The sequence below is a fragment of the Dicentrarchus labrax genome, unplaced genomic scaffold (genome assembly GCF_905237075.1).
Source record: "Dicentrarchus labrax unplaced genomic scaffold, dlabrax2021, whole genome shotgun sequence".
NCBI classification, from domain to species: Eukaryota; Metazoa; Chordata; class Actinopteri; family Moronidae; genus Dicentrarchus; species Dicentrarchus labrax.
Window position 1 is genome coordinate 2893655 of NW_026136719.1, and position 17175 is coordinate 2910829.

General features: G+C 40.6%; 1 protein-coding gene and 2 non-coding genes across 3 annotated transcripts in view; 2 read left to right on the forward strand and 1 right to left on the reverse strand.

Annotated features, from left to right (window-relative positions):
* LOC127351334 (nuclear receptor ROR-alpha A-like) overlaps positions 1 to 17175 on the forward strand; it is an 83958-nt gene that overhangs the window by 28479 nt on the left and 38304 nt on the right. The window lies entirely within an intron of this gene.
* trnav-uac (transfer RNA valine (anticodon UAC)) lies at positions 10075 to 10147 on the reverse strand. The gene has a single exon. It is a non-coding gene; the product is annotated as a tRNA-Val (tRNA).
* trnav-uac (transfer RNA valine (anticodon UAC)) lies at positions 11509 to 11581 on the forward strand. Its single transcript has one exon. It is a non-coding gene; the product is annotated as a tRNA-Val (tRNA).

A 17175-nucleotide genomic window follows, 5' to 3' on the forward strand; every position in this document is an offset into this window, starting at 1 on the left:
TGTGTTGGAGCTCCTGCTGCTGCTCCACTCCGGGTCCGAGAGGGGCCCCGAGCCCGGGAGATATTAATGACAACCCCCCTCCTAACACCAGCACCCCCACCCCTCTCCTACATACCACCACACCATTGGTCATCTGCTAACAACACTGCTATTAGGGCAAGAGCATCAATCTGCTCCCAGCATGCACAGTTAATTAAACAGAGGTGTGTTTGTGAGCCGCTAACGAGGAATAACATTGTCAGTTTGATTGTGTCGTAATATAGCAACACAACGATGTCAGTGAGATTTGTTTTCTTTTATAGTTTTTAACAATCATACAGATTTAATAGGCTTCTTTTTCTTTTTCTTTTTCTTGTCGCTGACACTTTGGCCATTGTTCTAGTGGGGCTCCCAACCCACAGGGTGGAAGCCACTGAACTAGAGCACTGGTTCCTAAAGTGTTTTACATGTAGCACTGGTGCTATGCAAACTGCCTGTAGTGGTACACGGAGGAATCACAGAAATATATTTAAAAAATGAAATAAATGAACTTAAGTTTTGCATTTCCTGTACAATTTCCTTTCAACATAGTCATGTTCATGCACGTGGCTCATGCATGCATCCATATTGAGTTAGGAGCTAAAATGTGATGGCGAGATAGAGGGCAGAGGTCAGATGAATGGTTCAAAAACACAATTGTGGCTCCAAAAAAATGCTAGAAAAAAGTTTCTGCTCATGCTGAAAGGATGGAGCTCCAGAAACAAACTAATTTTGCTGTGTAGAGATCGTGTTCGGAGTCGTTTGTTGGGGCAGCATTAAAAACTTTGGGTCATTTTTTCTCAGTGTGCCCGGGAGCGTTGCAGCCTGCGGCCTTTGCAGGGCAGCAGAGATATTTCAGATGTTTCTCGACGCTCCGCAGGGACGAGCGAGCTGGGCCGCTCTCTGTCTCTGCTGTCCTGTTTTTAGCTCCTGAATGCCTGGAGACGCTGCTGTGATTTATTCAGCCTCTCTGCTGCTGCTCAGGTGAGAGTCGACTGTACCAACAGGATGAATGAACGACTGTCACACCTGGTCACTCACACATACTGGTTTATTTTAGGCTGCCAGGGCTGTCTGTTTTTAAAATGTATTTACTCTACATCCAGTGGAGGTTGACTGAGTGAGAGGAAGTAGAGTACAAGGAGTTTAAGTCTAAGCACTGAAAGAAGCTAAAACTGTCAGGAGTTAAAGAACAGTTTGTAAGAGAGAGTGTCATTTTTTGATATGGGAGGTAAAATTTGCGTTTTTGTCTATTTGTCTGGTGGAGAGTGATAGTGATATTACGGCTGTTTGTGGTTAAACTAAAGGTCTATCTCTGTAGGGATCCTTTCCATAATGCTGTCAGACACTGAGAATAACAATCTGAGTCTGTCAGTGGCAGAAACTACTACTGTTAGTGGATGCACTTTAATGGTGCATTTGTCCCCATGGATTAATGTTAGCTTAAGTTGCCGTTTTGCAAATCTTTTCACATCTAACTTTGTGAATGAAGAGTTTATTTTGACTAAACCAGAGTCGGTGATTGTGGGAAAGACTGGTGAGTTTTGCAGTTCTGTTTCTGTCCAGTTTGAAGATTATCTGCAAGGTAAAACTGCTGGTTTTGTCAGTGGAGTCTGGTGTGCTGTAGCGTCCATTGTTCTGGTCCAAGATGCATGCATCCCAGAGGATTAGCTAACGTTACATGGCAGCAATAGTAGCCCATTTTCTCATCGAACTGAATTAACAGTTCATTTAGGCTAAACCCGGCTTGATGATTGTTCTAAAGACTGTGGAAAGACTAGCAAAGACAGTGTGTTTTATTTTGTTTCTGTCTAAACTCTGCTCCTTTGGGTTTAGATCCGGCGTCCATTTTGCCTCCCATCATATTTGTCATCAACCACAATCCTTTCCTAACCCTAACCAAGTGTTTCATTGCCTAATAATAACCATATTGTCCCCATATTTAACCACAATCATACGTGGACATTCTAGGAAGCCCAAATTTTAAAAATGTGATCATGTTTGAAAGAAGCTGGAGTGTCATTTGAAACATTCTGGTGCAGCCAGCAGATGTCCAGAAACTGGATCATTGATGTCCGCACCAAGACTTCCTCTGCAGTCTGTCAGCAAGAGGATGTAAGAAAGACATTTCGCCTAATGTGTGTAGACAGATATCTGCGTACGAGTGCAAAGAAAGTTTAATAATTAGTGGACTGTCTTCCAAGTCTGTGAGGTGAAGACAAATTGGAAGTGTCTTAAACCTGCATTCTATGTCGATATGTGACAGTATCGAGTCTTATAGAGAGATGAGTCGACTTCTCAGTTGATTTATGAGCTCAGTAAACAGTTTCCTGATGAGTTTCTGGTCTCAGTCTCTAGTTTCAGTCTTCTTCCATACAGCATGATGTTCATTTAGTAACTGATGGTCCCATTTAGAGTAAAACAGACCATAAAGCAGGGTATGCTTTAGGGCGGGGCTACCTTGTGATTGACAGCTCATTCTCAGTGAGTCCGTCCAGCTCAACCAAACTCAGATCAAACTGTCAAACAGTGCTGATCAGATATGGATCCAGATTCTGTTGTTGACTATTTCTCTCCTCAAATCTGTTCACAAACACATTTTACTGTTTATCTGGAATACCAGATCCTGTGTGAGCAGGAGAGCTTGTTTCCAAACCAAGAGCAGCCAATGAGAGCAGCTCAACTGGCTGTACGTGACCTCCGCATGCTCCGACAAACTGTCATGGCGACGACCATAACGCCAAACTGGAGGATTCAAAACGGTTCTCCACAAACCGATGGGAGACGTCACAGCCGGTTCACACTCGGTTCCATTTCACTCAATATTTTCTGCCTCTGCATGCAACCAAAGCCCCCTAGTCAATACTACTCGGACTACAAATAGAAACCAGAACGCTTTCGACGCCAAAATCTTGTCCCTTGCCGACAGATTTTGTATTCATGTGCAGATATCTGTTTATAGAGATTAAGGAGAGTCACACACAGAAACACATGGCTTTAACCCAACTTCCTCCCTCTGGTGAAAGCTTTAATCCAGTGTCCATTTTTAGACTTTCTAATGTGCCTCTCCAGTGTTGCTGCTTCCCTTTTATCCACACCATGCCGTACAGGTACGAGACATGAGGAAGTCAGGGAGAAGTCACAGTATTTATTCACCTCCCAGTTAAAGAAAAACATGGTTCACATCTTTATCTCTCATTTCTCTCCTCCTGTGCTGTTTCCCTGCTGCTCCTTCCTCTCACAGCTCTTTCCTCTTCCTCCAGATTCCTCCTCAACTCCCATTTCAGCGTTTATTTCGGTCGCCCCGCGGCAAGGATACGGATAAAAGGATTAACTTATCGTCTACCAGTTTAGAGCTCTTAAACTCAGCCTGACGGCCCCCCTGAAAATTGACAAGATGGATGCCAGAGAGGCTCTATTCAATACATGTTAAATTCATTTCCCCTGTTTATTACACAGAGGGATGTTGGTGTTTAAAGCCTGGAGAGTCTGAAGGCTGAAAGACGGCAAGAAACCGAAGTATGAGCAGGTAGGATGTAACCAAAAACTGTGTTTAAAGCTCCAATAATCGATATCTTTTAAATAACCAATGGACCAAATGATACATGTATGACAGTGTAGAGCCAATTCAGTTAAGATAATGAAACAAAGGGAGTTGATGGAGGGGGGCAATATTTTCAGATTAAAGTCGGATATTCTCCATATGGAAGCCCTTTTACATCATAATGTCAAAAAACATTTTTTGACGTAAATTTTAAAACAAGAAAATTTTACAGAATAATGACTTATATAATGAATAAATCATTATTTTGAGATACTTGTTTGGATAAATTTCCTCATTATAATGATTTACAGGATCCTTTTTTATGACATTGTCAGAAATGGTCTTCCATATATTCTTGTAAATGTATCACTTTATAATCATTCTATACGTTTTTTTTTGTAGAAAATGTCTGACTTTAATCTTCCTCCCTTTTTTTAACCTACAATACAAACCCAAACACGCCGTCATACAAATGTGAAAGGGGTTGCTCGCATAAAGCCGAATAATTTCTCTCAGAAGCTGGTGAAGACCCAACCAGCACTAATCATCCAATGGGATTATTGCTCTGTGTCTGCAGGATGTAGAAGAATACGGCTGTTCGGCCACAGCAACTGTGTCAGGTGATAACACTGCATGTGAGTGTTTTTCTACCCCCAAGTGGTCAAAAATTCAATTAAAGCAGCTTCAAATGAGCGTAATCGAATTATATTTACACAATCAGTCAAGCAGTTTCACACACTTCATTGTCAAATTTCAATTAAAAGAATATATTTTCTAATTAGTGCAAACAAAATGCTGCTTTGTTTTTTCATTTATATAAATCATTATTGAAATCCAGCATCCTGTGCAACTGCAAAGGGCTCCATATATTTGCTGTAAGGTGACCTCATTTAACATAGAAATACAAGCACGCCTTGTCCGTGACTATCAATCAATCAGTCAGACTGTATTTGTATAGCACCTTAAATACAAGCAAAATGTAACACAAAGAATCAAAGATTACTCCGAGGTTTTTAACTTGCTGACAGGATTTAATGCCAGTTTCACAGTTAGTTTGTCTCTCAGACCTTCAGTACCGATGACCAGGACCTCCGTTTTGTCAAAATGTTCAGATTTGTTCAAAATTTAATCTTGAATAATAATCTAAACTTAAAAAAATAACAATTTGATGTAGTTTTCTTTACATAAACCAACCAAATTCTGAGCTATAGGCCTACTGTGTCTATTTTTAGACATTTTCTTGCACCCCTTAAAATGAAGAAGGCCTTGCAACCCCCCGTGAAGCTTTAGCGACCCCTAGTGGGGGTCCTGACCCTCATGTTGGGAACCGCTGCCCTAATGGAAACGGTTTAGTCTGTTAAATAAAAAACAAAAACAAATGCCAACCAGTTCCCAACCTGACATCCTCAAAATGCATCAACCATATGAAACTGAGTAAAGTAGCAAATTTTATTACATATAAAACACATTTCACATCAGTTTTACATCTCATATCACAGTTTGAGTCGCATTTCACATGAAGTTGTTCAAAAGGTGGGACCATGAAATAATTTCAACCCTACTGGAGCTGAATTTACTGGTTGAATTTCAAATCTCATTAACTTATTTCATAAATGGTGAAACAAATGGTGCGTGCGCTGTGAGGACCGAGTGTGCACAAATTAACTGAAGTAAACAAACAAACAAGCAAATAAACAGATAAACACGCACGGCAGCAGCAGCAGTGAAGCTGCAGCCCATCAACAACACCCACTCTGTTCCCAGCAGATGTCAGTGTTACATAATGACTCTGATGTAACACACACACACACACACAGAACAATTTCTAGAATAAATGCAGCCAGAACACCTTTCAGGTAGTAGACAGAGTCTGAGGGAGATAAACTGCAGAGGCTGTCATTATTATTTCAAGCTGAACCAAATCTTTAAGCTGTAAATTGAGCTAATTCAAGTACAAAATACTAAATAATTGATATACGCATTATAAAGTTATATATAAAGAGATATTGCCTTATAATAATATTGCAGGGTAGTCAGAGGATACCTACAGTGTCGTATTTTGAAGCAGAGAGCGTATTTAACGAGCTGGGAGTGAGACTGGGTTGGTGTAACTGACATTAGAAGCTTACTTGATGACTCTTTTGTGTTATGCTACATTTTAGCATTTACCATTTTCCTGTAAATAGGCTACAGCTTGTGTCCACAGTGCTCCCTGTTAGCAGACGTAGTCTCTAAATGCCCCTGGTAATCCTAGTGCCGTGCTAACAGGGTGTAACTGAGTCTGGTTTTTATTTAGCTGAGAACAGTTCTCAGTGGTCTCAAGGTGTTGCATTAGCCCATGTTTACAGCCAATGGACAGAGCTAGCTAGCAATACAGCTTGAGAACCAATACTAAAAGGAAGCTTACGGCTTCACAGAGCTGCAGAGTTGGTGTTAGCTCTCAGTTTGTTGAGCACAGTTTCTGATCAGCAGATCAATCACACAACCAGCGTGTGACACTCACCTTGGTCTTGTGATGCTCAGTGGTGTCAGATAATATTGTGATATGACAGATAAGACTTGAGGAGCAGAGCGGCCGGTCTGAGGAGGACGTGACTTCCTGCAGGCAGGTGATGTGCACATTCAGCTGATTAAATACTCGATATCACAGCGAGAGTGAGGGTAACACAGTCATTCCCTCTGTGCTTTGAAGCAACAGTAAACTAACCGGTTAAACAACTGCTTTGGCTTTCATCCACATCACACATTTTGACTGACTGTCAAACTTGATATTACACTTCTACGGCATTCATTCTCTTTATATTATCAGGGATGACTCCTACCAATCTCTCGGTCGATGTGTGAACATTAAACTTCATAAAGTTTAGTAAAGTAAATAAATTAGTGCTGTCAAACGATTAAAATATTTAATCGTGATTAATCGCATTAATGTCATAGTTAACTTGCAATTAATCGCACATTTTTATCTATTCTAAATGTCCCTTGATTTCTTTTTGTCCAATTATTTGTTCTCATTTTAATGCTCTTATCAACATGGAAAAGTGGATCGGCTTGCTTTGTGCAAATGTTGTTTTTATTGAAAACAACATTGGCATATACTGTAGTGTTTAATTTCACACTAACATTCTCACTTGGAGCAAATAGTCTCTCACACAATGTAACACTGTCCATCAATAAAATTGTGAAAAAAATACTTTGTCACACAAACAGCCCCTTCAACAGCCCTTTCTAAGGGATCAAAACAGGGCGATACAAAATAAAATTAGAAAGTGCACATGTAAGGTAAACTAGGACTCAGCCTATAGTGCAGTTAAACGATGGCTTAATACTTTTCTCAAGTTTGCTTTGAACATTTATTCACCAGAGGCTCAACCCAGCCTCTTATTTCAGAAAGAATGAACAGTAACGGTTACCAATAAAAGGTAAGCCTACTACTTCTTTGCTTTGAGCCAGTTACTCAAACAGACAAGCCTGTTGACATTTTCAGACAACAAGGAATCCATCCATTTTGGCGTCTCGCGCTCGCCATCCACTCAAAACGTAACGTCTACTACTCTTAAACAAGTGTGTGCGGCGTGCCTGTTGTTTTGTTTCCGGTCTAGCTAGATCCAGTGTTGTGTTGTAGTTTTTCTAACGTTACTAGTTGTTGCAACAGCATGTGAAAAAAACTACAAAGTGTGCTAGGCGTTAATCTTGCGATAAAAAAATTGACGCCGTTAAAATGGGTTTGCGTTAACGCCGTTAATAACGCGTTAAACTGACAGCACTAAAATAGATAGAAATAAATAACAGCACCGATTGGTTGAAGAATTTCAGCTGACCTGATTTTCTTTGTTTGACTGCAGCTCACACACACATATAAACCTGTCAATATCAACACATTGACTGACCTTTAATGAAATAGAGACATCATAAAAAACTATATAATGAAATAGATAAAACTGCTTTGCCATAAGTATAATAAAAATGACAAAATACCTCTATTGCTGTGTGACAACAGACAGAGCCTTTGTCAGGCAGTGACAGGTTGACATGTTGGAGTGAAGCTATAGGGGACAAAGATTGAATCACACACAGACATGTTCACAGTTGGAGTATCTTCAGTCCTTCAGCATCTCGTCTGTCTGCAGAACAGAAACAGCAGTTAGTGCAGAGATAACACACACACACACACACACACACACACACACACACACACACCTGCACTGTCACAGAGCTGTGTTTACCCCTGAGGCCTCCACACACACACACACACACACACACACACACACACACACACACACACACACACACACACACACACACACAGATCTTGTCAATGTTGCATGAAAACCTACTGTAGTACGTCCAAAATGTCACTTATCAGGACGTGTGAAATGCAGCTTTGTTTTCTTATTAACCTCCTGAGACCACGAGAGGTGAGTGTACACAGCTCCATATGGCAGCCTGAGAGCGGCCAGAGATATGTATCAGTGCACATCTCGCAGAACAATTTCATGTTATCTGTTGTGAGCCTTTTGCTCCCCAATGTTAAGACAGCACATGTTCCCAGGAAGCACAAGTAACCCATAAAAAGACACCTGATGTCTCGTTGATAAAAATTTTGTTAAATTTACACTTTTTGTGTTCTTATGCTTGATTCATAAAAAGATACTGACATTAAAAACCTTCCTTACGCAGGTTCTGAAAAGCCCATTTGTTACTTTTGTGACCTGGGATCTATAAATCTTCAATAATGCTGCACATCTGAGTGTAATCAGTAACCACCACGGACCAACAGACACACACTGATAGCTGGTGAATTAACAGTGTTATGAGTCAGTGTTTAATTCAGTTTATGTCTGATCCACCAGCACTTGTTTTACTAAGAAACCTCTCATTCACACAACAGAGGCTGAGCTGGTTAAGGAAACTAAATGTAAAGTTTTTACAGAATACACTATCTTTATGGATTACACGGATGCCAAATGGACAGTAAGACTGTGGACATATGACTTCATTTATATCTTGTTTTGTTACATGTTGTTATGGACACGTAAGGAATTGTCTTGTCTCAGTGTAATATTTCCCCAGAGAGAACAGGGAGGTTTTCAAACTGCATATATTTTTTAATGTTTTATTGTCACAACTATAGGAACACTAAAACATGCTGAGGTCTTGATCAGGGATATTCTTTAAAACCTAGATGGTAATGACATTCGATGAATTCTCTTGTTCCACTGGGGATTGAACCCAGGACCTTCTGTGTGTAAAGCAGACATAATGACCACTACACTACGGAACTACGGTGAACTGGTTGTCTCTAATAAACAAATATGGAGTAAGCTGGAACTACACGCTTTCTAGCAGTTTAGACATTGTCATTGAGGACCTCTGTGCAGATCCCCTCATCTATTCTGGGTGTAAATGTGGCATGGTGCGTTATCCTGCTGAAAGAGGCCACTGCTATCAGGGAATACCGTTTCCATGAAAGAGGAGGTCTTCAACAATGCTTAGGTAGGTGGTACTTGTCAAAATAAGATCCACATGAATAGCAGGACCCAAGGTTTCCCAACAGAACATCGCCCAAAGCATCACACTGCCTCCGCCAGCTTGCCTTATACTAATAGTGCATCCTGGCGCTATGTGTTCCCCAGGTAAAAGACGCACACGCAATCGGCCATCCATCCACAAGATGTTTAAGACAACATGATTCATCAGACGAGGCCACCTTCTTCCACTGCTCTGTAGTCCACTTCTGATGCTCGCGTACCCATTGTAGGCGCTTGTTGCAGTGGACAACGGTCAACGTGTTCACTCTGGTGGTGGTCATAATGTTCTGCAGCCCCATACGCAACAAACTGTGAGGCTCTGACCCCTTCTATCTGAACCAGCATTAACTGTTTCAGCAGTTTGAGCTACAGTAGCTCGTCTGTTGGATCGGACCACACGGGCCAGCCTTCACTCCCCACGTGCATCAGTGAAAATTGCCTCCTATGACCCTACCTCCGGTTCTTCTCCTTCCTTGGACCACTTTTGATAGGTACTGACCACTGCAGACCGGGGAAACCCCCACAAGAGCTGCAGGTTTGGAGATGCTCTGGTCCATCACAATGTGGCCCTTGTCAAAGTGGCTCAGATCCTCAAGCTGCCCATTTTTCCTGCTTCTAACACATCAACTCTGAGGACAAAATGTTCACTTGCTGCCTGATATATCCCCCCCACTGACAGGAGCCTTGATAACCAGATAATCAGTGTTATTCACTTCATTATTCACTGTCAGTGGTCATAAGATTATAGCTGATTGGTGTAGATTAGAAGTTTTGAAATACTCTGTCCAGATGATTGGTAGATGGCGAGATCTCAGATAGACTGTTATTGCGAGAGAAGTTTCACTGAAGACGTGTTGGTAGGCATTGTTCAAGTATTTTGGCTACAGATATGTTTTGGTCAGGGTTTCTTTGATTGTGGAATAATTCTAAATTAGTTGACTCTACAATTCACAACAGTCAGAAGGTAAAAGGACATAAATCTGGTTCCACTGGGGATTGAACCCAGGACCTTCTGCGTGTAAAGCAGACGTGATGACCACTACACTATGGAACCTATGTGACATCGTGATTTTGGTCGTTTACAAGTTTTTAAACAATGATGCAGATAAGTGAATATTAGAATAATATACAAACTGATGAACACTTCCCAACATTTTCACGCCTGTGTGAATTAAATGTTGCACAACGTTGACCAACAGATCGAGGCCTATTCCAAGACTACAGATCTAGATTCTGTAATCCTGATCTTGTGCTATCTGGATCAGAATGATCATATCTGAAAAAAAATTTAAAAACCAGGAAAAAACCTAAAAGATCAATTTAGTCTGCAATGGCACAGAAAGGCATTACACAATTCAGATAATTCTGATCTAGATTAAAGATTTTTAAATACTTGGCCAAGTTGATTAGTAGACAGGAAGATGTCAGATAGTCTGGTATTGCAAGAGGATTAATACTTTTCAAGTATTTTGGCTACAGATATGTTATGATCAGAGTTTCTTTGTAGAAACAAGGAGAAGTAAGATCAGGATTACAGAATCTAGATCTGTAGTCTTGGAATAGGCCTCGATCTGTTGTTCAATGTTGTGCAACTTTTAATTCACACGGGCGTGAAAATGTTGGGAAGTGTTAATCAGTTTGTATTAGTGCTGTCAGTTAAACACGTTATTAACGGCGTTAACGCAAACCCATTTTAACGGCGTCATTTTTTTTATTGCGAGATTAACGTTCTTTTTGGCCTAGCACACTTTGTAGTTTTTTCACATGCTGTTGCAACAACTAGTAACGTTAGAAAAACTACAACACCACACCGGATCTAGCTAGACCGGAAACAACACAACAGGCACGCCGCACACACTTGTTTAAGAGTAGTAGACGTTACGTTTTGAGTGGATGGGGAGCGCGAGACGCCAAAATGGATGCCAATAATATTCTGAATGGAAAGTTTACTTTTAAAAAGTTGCCAAATGGTTCCATTGACAAGACCAAAGTGCTCTGTGTGTTTTGTGGTTGTGAACTGAGCTATCATCGCGGCACGTCCAGTCTGAAATACCACTTGATGGCCAAGCTCAGCTGATACGAATTCTCCGCCCCCTTGTCAAAGCCATGCAACAATGGATGATTTTTCAATAAAAACAACATTTGCACAAAGCAAGCCGATCCACTTTTCCATGTAAATAAAAGCATTAAAATGAGAAAAAATAATGTGACAAAAAGAAATCAAGGGACATTTAGAATAGATAAAAATGTGTGATTAATTGCGATTAATTGTGAGTTAACTATGACATTAATGCGATTAATCGCGATTAAAAATGTAATCGTTTGACAGCACTAGTTTATATATTATTCTAATATTCACTTATCTGCAATTATTGTTTAAAAAATTGGAAATGACCAAAATCATGACATCATAGAGGTTCCATAGTGTAGTGGTCATCATGTCTGCTTTACACGCAGAAGGTCCTGGGTTCAATCCCCAGTGGAACCATAACTTTGACTGAATGTTTAGTAGAGTCAACACAAGCAAACATCTGTGTTGTGGTGTGACTCTGGAAGCAGAACCTAATAATCATACATTTTATTCATAGAGTGCTTTTCTACGAACTCAAAGACACTTCACATAAGTTAAAAAAGTTAATAAAAACAACACACTTAGAAATATAGATATATATCTACAACACTCAGCAATGATCAAACATTAAAAGCAGTTCTGAAAAGGTGGGTTTTGATCAGTGATTTGAAGTTGGATCGATCAGTACAGTCTCGGATTTGTTTGGGGAGAGAGTTCCAGAGGGAGGGAACAGCTATGGAGAAGGCTCTGTCGCCCCAGGTACGATGCTTGGTCCTCAGTGGTGGAGACAGGAGGTTGGCATCAGAAGAGTGGAGGCTTCAGGAAGGAGTGTGGCGATGGAGCAGGTCTGTGAGGTAGGAGGAGGCCTGGTTGTGGAGGGCTTTGTGAGTGAGGGGAAGGACTTTAAATTGGATCTGTTACTGGACAGGTAGCCAGTGGAGGTTCTGTAGGACAGGGGTGATGTGGTCAAAGGAGCCAGACAGAGTGGTGCTGTCAATGGTGAGGCAGAAGTTGTTCGTATTTTTGATGAGGGATTTGGGACTGATGATTATTTCAGTTGAGTTTAAGGAAGTTGGCACGCATCCATGATTTGATTTCAGTGAGGCTGTGTGTCAGAGTGGAGTGGGTTGTGAGGGGTTATGGATTTAGTGGAGTTGTAGAGCTGGACTTCATCGGCATAACAGTGGAAGCGGAGACCATGACGGGTTATGAGGTTACCAAGGGGGAGAATGTACAGGATGAACAGGAGAGAACCAAGCACTGCACCCTGGGGGACACCTTGGTCCAGGGGAGCAGGGGAGGAGGTGCAGTTATTGATATTGATGAACTGTTGTCTGCTTGTGAGATATGACCTTAGCCAGGAGAGGGCAGCACCAGTGATGTTGACTAAACCGTGTTCACAACCACATTTGTGACTCACTGAGATTAAAGATTGTGGGGTCACAGAGTCTCTGATTGTGGAACAGTTCTACATTCATTTACTTCACAATTTACATTTGTGTAATGATGATGATTTGTCCGGGTCCACTGGGGGTTAAACCCAGGACCTTCTGTGTGTAAATCAGACATGATGACTACTATGGAACCTCTGTGACACTTGTTTCTCTAATCTAATTTAGTGATAAATGTAGTTCTGAAGATAGTTTCTGCTTCCACAGTCACACCAGAACATGCAAGTTTCTTGTTTCAACTATACATCAAAAATTATCGTTATAGTTAACACACATGGAAGTTTGTTGTTTAAACTGTCATTTTTTTTACAAAATATGAACAATATAATTAAAGATCCAGACCACATTGAAACTCACAGACCTGCTATCGGCCTCTCATACTGCACTGAACTGTCTGTATTATTACCATGTACTGTACTGGTACACTGTACTGTTTGCCATGTGCAGAGCTTTCTGCTCATGCCTGTGCAAGCAGCTTTGAAAAGGCACATCCATCAGGTCCATATGGGGGCCCTGAGGGCAGGATGGTAAGAGTGTGTGTGTGTGTGTGTGTGTGTGTGTGTGTTTGTGTGTGTGGTTTGGAAAGGGTGCACAGAAGGCTGAGCAGCATGTTTCTCTCTCAGTATGGAGTCCAACTGGAGCACCAAGAGGCTCAAAATACTGATTTAATATATTTAATAAGCATGGGATGGCTTGGTGTGATCTGTGTGTGTGTGTGTGTGTGTGTGTGTGTGTGTGTGTGTGTGTGTGGTGATATTCTATATTTTTCTTACTGTCAGCTAATCCTCTGTGCCGTAGAGCTCCATTGTTGTTGTCCAACAACTATTAAAAATACATCAATGAGCCCTTCATGAACACGCACACTGTAGTTTATTTATACGCCGTCCTGCTGCCACAAATACTCACTAGAGCACCAAATGTGGATTTATCCGCTGCTGAAAATAGTCCAAAACAAATATGCTACTTCCCACAGTTAGGCTGATTAAAAACTACAGTTAAATATTGCTTCATTTGTTATAAAACATGTGTTAGATCAGTGTTTGACTGCTGATCAAACCCTCCCCAGATAAAAGCAGGATGGGGACTTTCAGAGACCACCGACACCTTTCAGAGCTGTGTGTGACAGCTGGTTGGTTGTGAGGTTGGTGGAGGTTCCCCAGCTCACGTACCTGAAGATCACAGTGTTTGGAGCGGCTTCAGTTGCAGCAGCAGTGTGTCAGTTGTGTTTGGCTGCTGGTGATAAGCTGCTGCTCTTTCATGTGTCGCTGTCTGAGGTGGCAGAGAACGTTACTGCGGTTGGACAGGAAGTACCAAGAGCCCGTCTGTGTGTGTCTATCTGTCTGTGTGTGACTTCCAGTGTGCTCAGAATTACTGTAAAACTAGAACTTTTTGCACAAACTTTGTCTCTCTTGTTTACCATGGCAGTAAATCTGAATGAATTATATTTTGGTGTTCATTGTTTCCATAAAACAAACTGAGTGATTGAATCATCAATTCACTTTAAGTTTTACAGTAATCTTTTTGCATCATTCATTCTCACTTTTAAATGTGTTCTAGGGAAAAGATTAAGTAAATATTCTGCAGTCTATAAATAGAAAAAATAACAGGGGAGTGACTGTTGGGTTACATTGTAGGGAAGTACCCTTAATTAGGCTACAACCAATCGCAACTTTTGTAACTTTTTGTTTTAATTTGAACCTTAATTAGTATCATTGGAAACAACTGTGTTTACCTTATTTCATGTCACAATAGCTGGTGTGAAAAAGCTGTATTATGTGCTGGTGTGGACTAAAGGTGCTTCAACCAGAACAGAGCTGGTTCGCTGATGGTGGAAAAGGCCGACCGAGAAAGTAAATGAGGTTTTGGTAGATATGTACAAAAACTGCAACTCCCATCAGCTTAACTGGAACAAAGGAGGTAAAATACAGGTTATAAAAAGTTATAAATGCTTTCAATTTAAAACGCTAAGGCCCTTGTCAAAGTTAATACAGTTTTGCTGTATATTGATGTTCCCCAGTGGAACCAGATTCTGGTCGATCCATATTGCTGCAACCTTGCAAGGCTATAAGGTGATATCACAATGTGTCATAAGGTTTTCACGGCCTGAGGTCGATAAATAGAAATTATAAAAGGAAGAATTACCAGGCAGGAAAGACACAACAATAACAATACTCTCTGTGTTCTAAATATCAAATATGCTGTTAATTATTTTTGTTCTGAGTTACGTCGAGTTAATTACTGTAGGGCAAACTACTATTGTGAATAAATCCAGTAAATACAGCTTACTATACTATTTACTTCAATGTTATGAATGTTGATGAATAATTAAAGATATCAAAATGTACATTTTGGTGTTTTTTAAGAAAAATTCTAACACAATAGATGCATTTATCTCTCGATATTTATATTTATTATGATAAATTATAGAGTTTGGAATCTATAGCGTTCAAAATGGCCTGTTGTGTTAGTTCCCTTTGAAGAGAAGACATTAGTGGCTTAGTGACTTTACATTGTAGAAACCTATTACTGAAAAATCTTTGTTATAAAGTTAATTTTGTGTTTTATCTGCTGTTTTACTGCTCAGTGATGACAGGTAGAATATAGATAAAAGATGCAGAAGTTTGTTAAAAAACGTGTTAGATCATTAATATATGCAACTTGCAATGTTTGTTTCTTTCTGTTGTGGTTTTATTTAAACCATCTTTCCTGTTTCTCTCAGCAGTAGCAGCATGCAATACGTGCTTCACTTGTCATTTTAAAAGAAGTCACTGAAAGTTCACTCACATCTTTGTGTCTAATCCTTAAATCTCATTTTATCTGCACCATCTTAAATCCTCAGTTCATTTGATGCTGTGGGCGACTGAAGGCAGTGAGAGGAAGGGTGGTGGGTTTTTTTCTTTTTGTTTTGAGCTCCCTGATGAGCGGCAAAGAAATGACTTTGGCGGCGGCTGCTAATGCGCTATAATTGGTACGAGGAGCAACTCGCTCTGAACAATTATAAGATGCAGGAGCTGTAATCTCTGCTGAGACTCTGAGGGAGACAGATACTCTCCGTCGTTGGTGTCAGTCTGCGGTGTTTCATGTCTTTCAGAGCTTTAAAGCAGTTTTCAGACAGTTGGAGCAGAGACTGTAGTTTTTGACAGCACAGATTGAACCTGCTTCAGCCTGGAGGACTAAACTTTAGTCTGTCAACAGTAATGACAAAGTGCAAACACAATTTTAGCTAATTTTACCAAATGTATTAAAGGTTATACTTATATATGAACTTCTCTTGCCACTAGATGTCGCACTAGAGCACCAGCATTTCAGTTCCATACAATGGATGCTACAGCCCACCAGGCTCCATTGAAAAAAGCAATATTTTACCTCACAGATAATCTTAAAACTTGGAAAGACGGCAACCTAATGCTAATCCTTGGTGACAAATACAGTCATCAAAGTGCGTCCACTAACAGTAGTAGTTTCTGCCACTGAGTCAGGTTGTTATTGTCAGTGTCTGACATCATTATAGAAAGGATCCCTGCAGAGATAGACCTTTAGTTTAACCACAAACAGCCATAATATCACTATCACTCTACACCAGACTCCAGAGACAGAAACACTCATTTAACCTCACAGATCATTGTCACGTCGTAACTTCATTAAAGTGGACAGAAACAAAATACAACTCAACAAAACTGTCTTTGTTAGTCTTTCCAACAATCACCAACTCTGGTTTGGTGGAAATCGATAGACTCTAGTCTTGGTCAGGACTTGGTCTTGGTTTAGGCGGTCTTGACTACAACATTGGTTGTTAGACCAAAATCAAAGTTGTGAAGTCGAAGGAACTCTTCAAAGATCAGGATCAGCACAGATCTGAAAGTATTAAAGCTTTGACTGTTCCCAGGATCACAGTCTTCCGTCACTGTGAAATGGAAAAGGACTTTTCCTAGAGCAGGTTGTCCCAGCAAACTCCATACTTAGTCTCACATGCCCTATCCAAAGCCAGGATCCAAAACAATCCAGCGATGAGGTCTGAATTCTTTCTGAAGCTACTGTACAGAACACGTTCTCGATCCAGTTCTCTCCTCATCAGCACTAAACAAATGCTCTTCAGCTATTAAAGAGAACCCCATGAAGAGATTTCTGGAACAGATTAGTCTCCTCCGCTCTCTTCAGGTAGTCCTTTCACTCTAACGTGTGAGCGTTGGTTTGGTTGATCTCTGCGGTTTGGGTGCGGATCATTGAAGAGTGCCAGCTGTGAGCCGCGAGCGCTACTCACTTGTGAAAAGCGGCAGAAAGTCGAGGCACCCTGTGGTTGGAGAGGGAAACCTCTGAAGTTATTTGAAACAAACGGAGCAGAAATAAATCAAAGGGTTTTTGAAATCAAAATAGAAAAATGTGCAGAGGGAGGTGAATGAAATGACAATGTCACATTTGAATAAAACCAAAAAACTTTTCATTATTGACGGTTTCCCTACATAGATTTCTCCTTGTCAAGGTGAAAATCATATAAACACTGATTCTTCTATGATTTGAGGAAGGTTGTACCGTCTGCTGCTGAAATACTGGACCAATCGT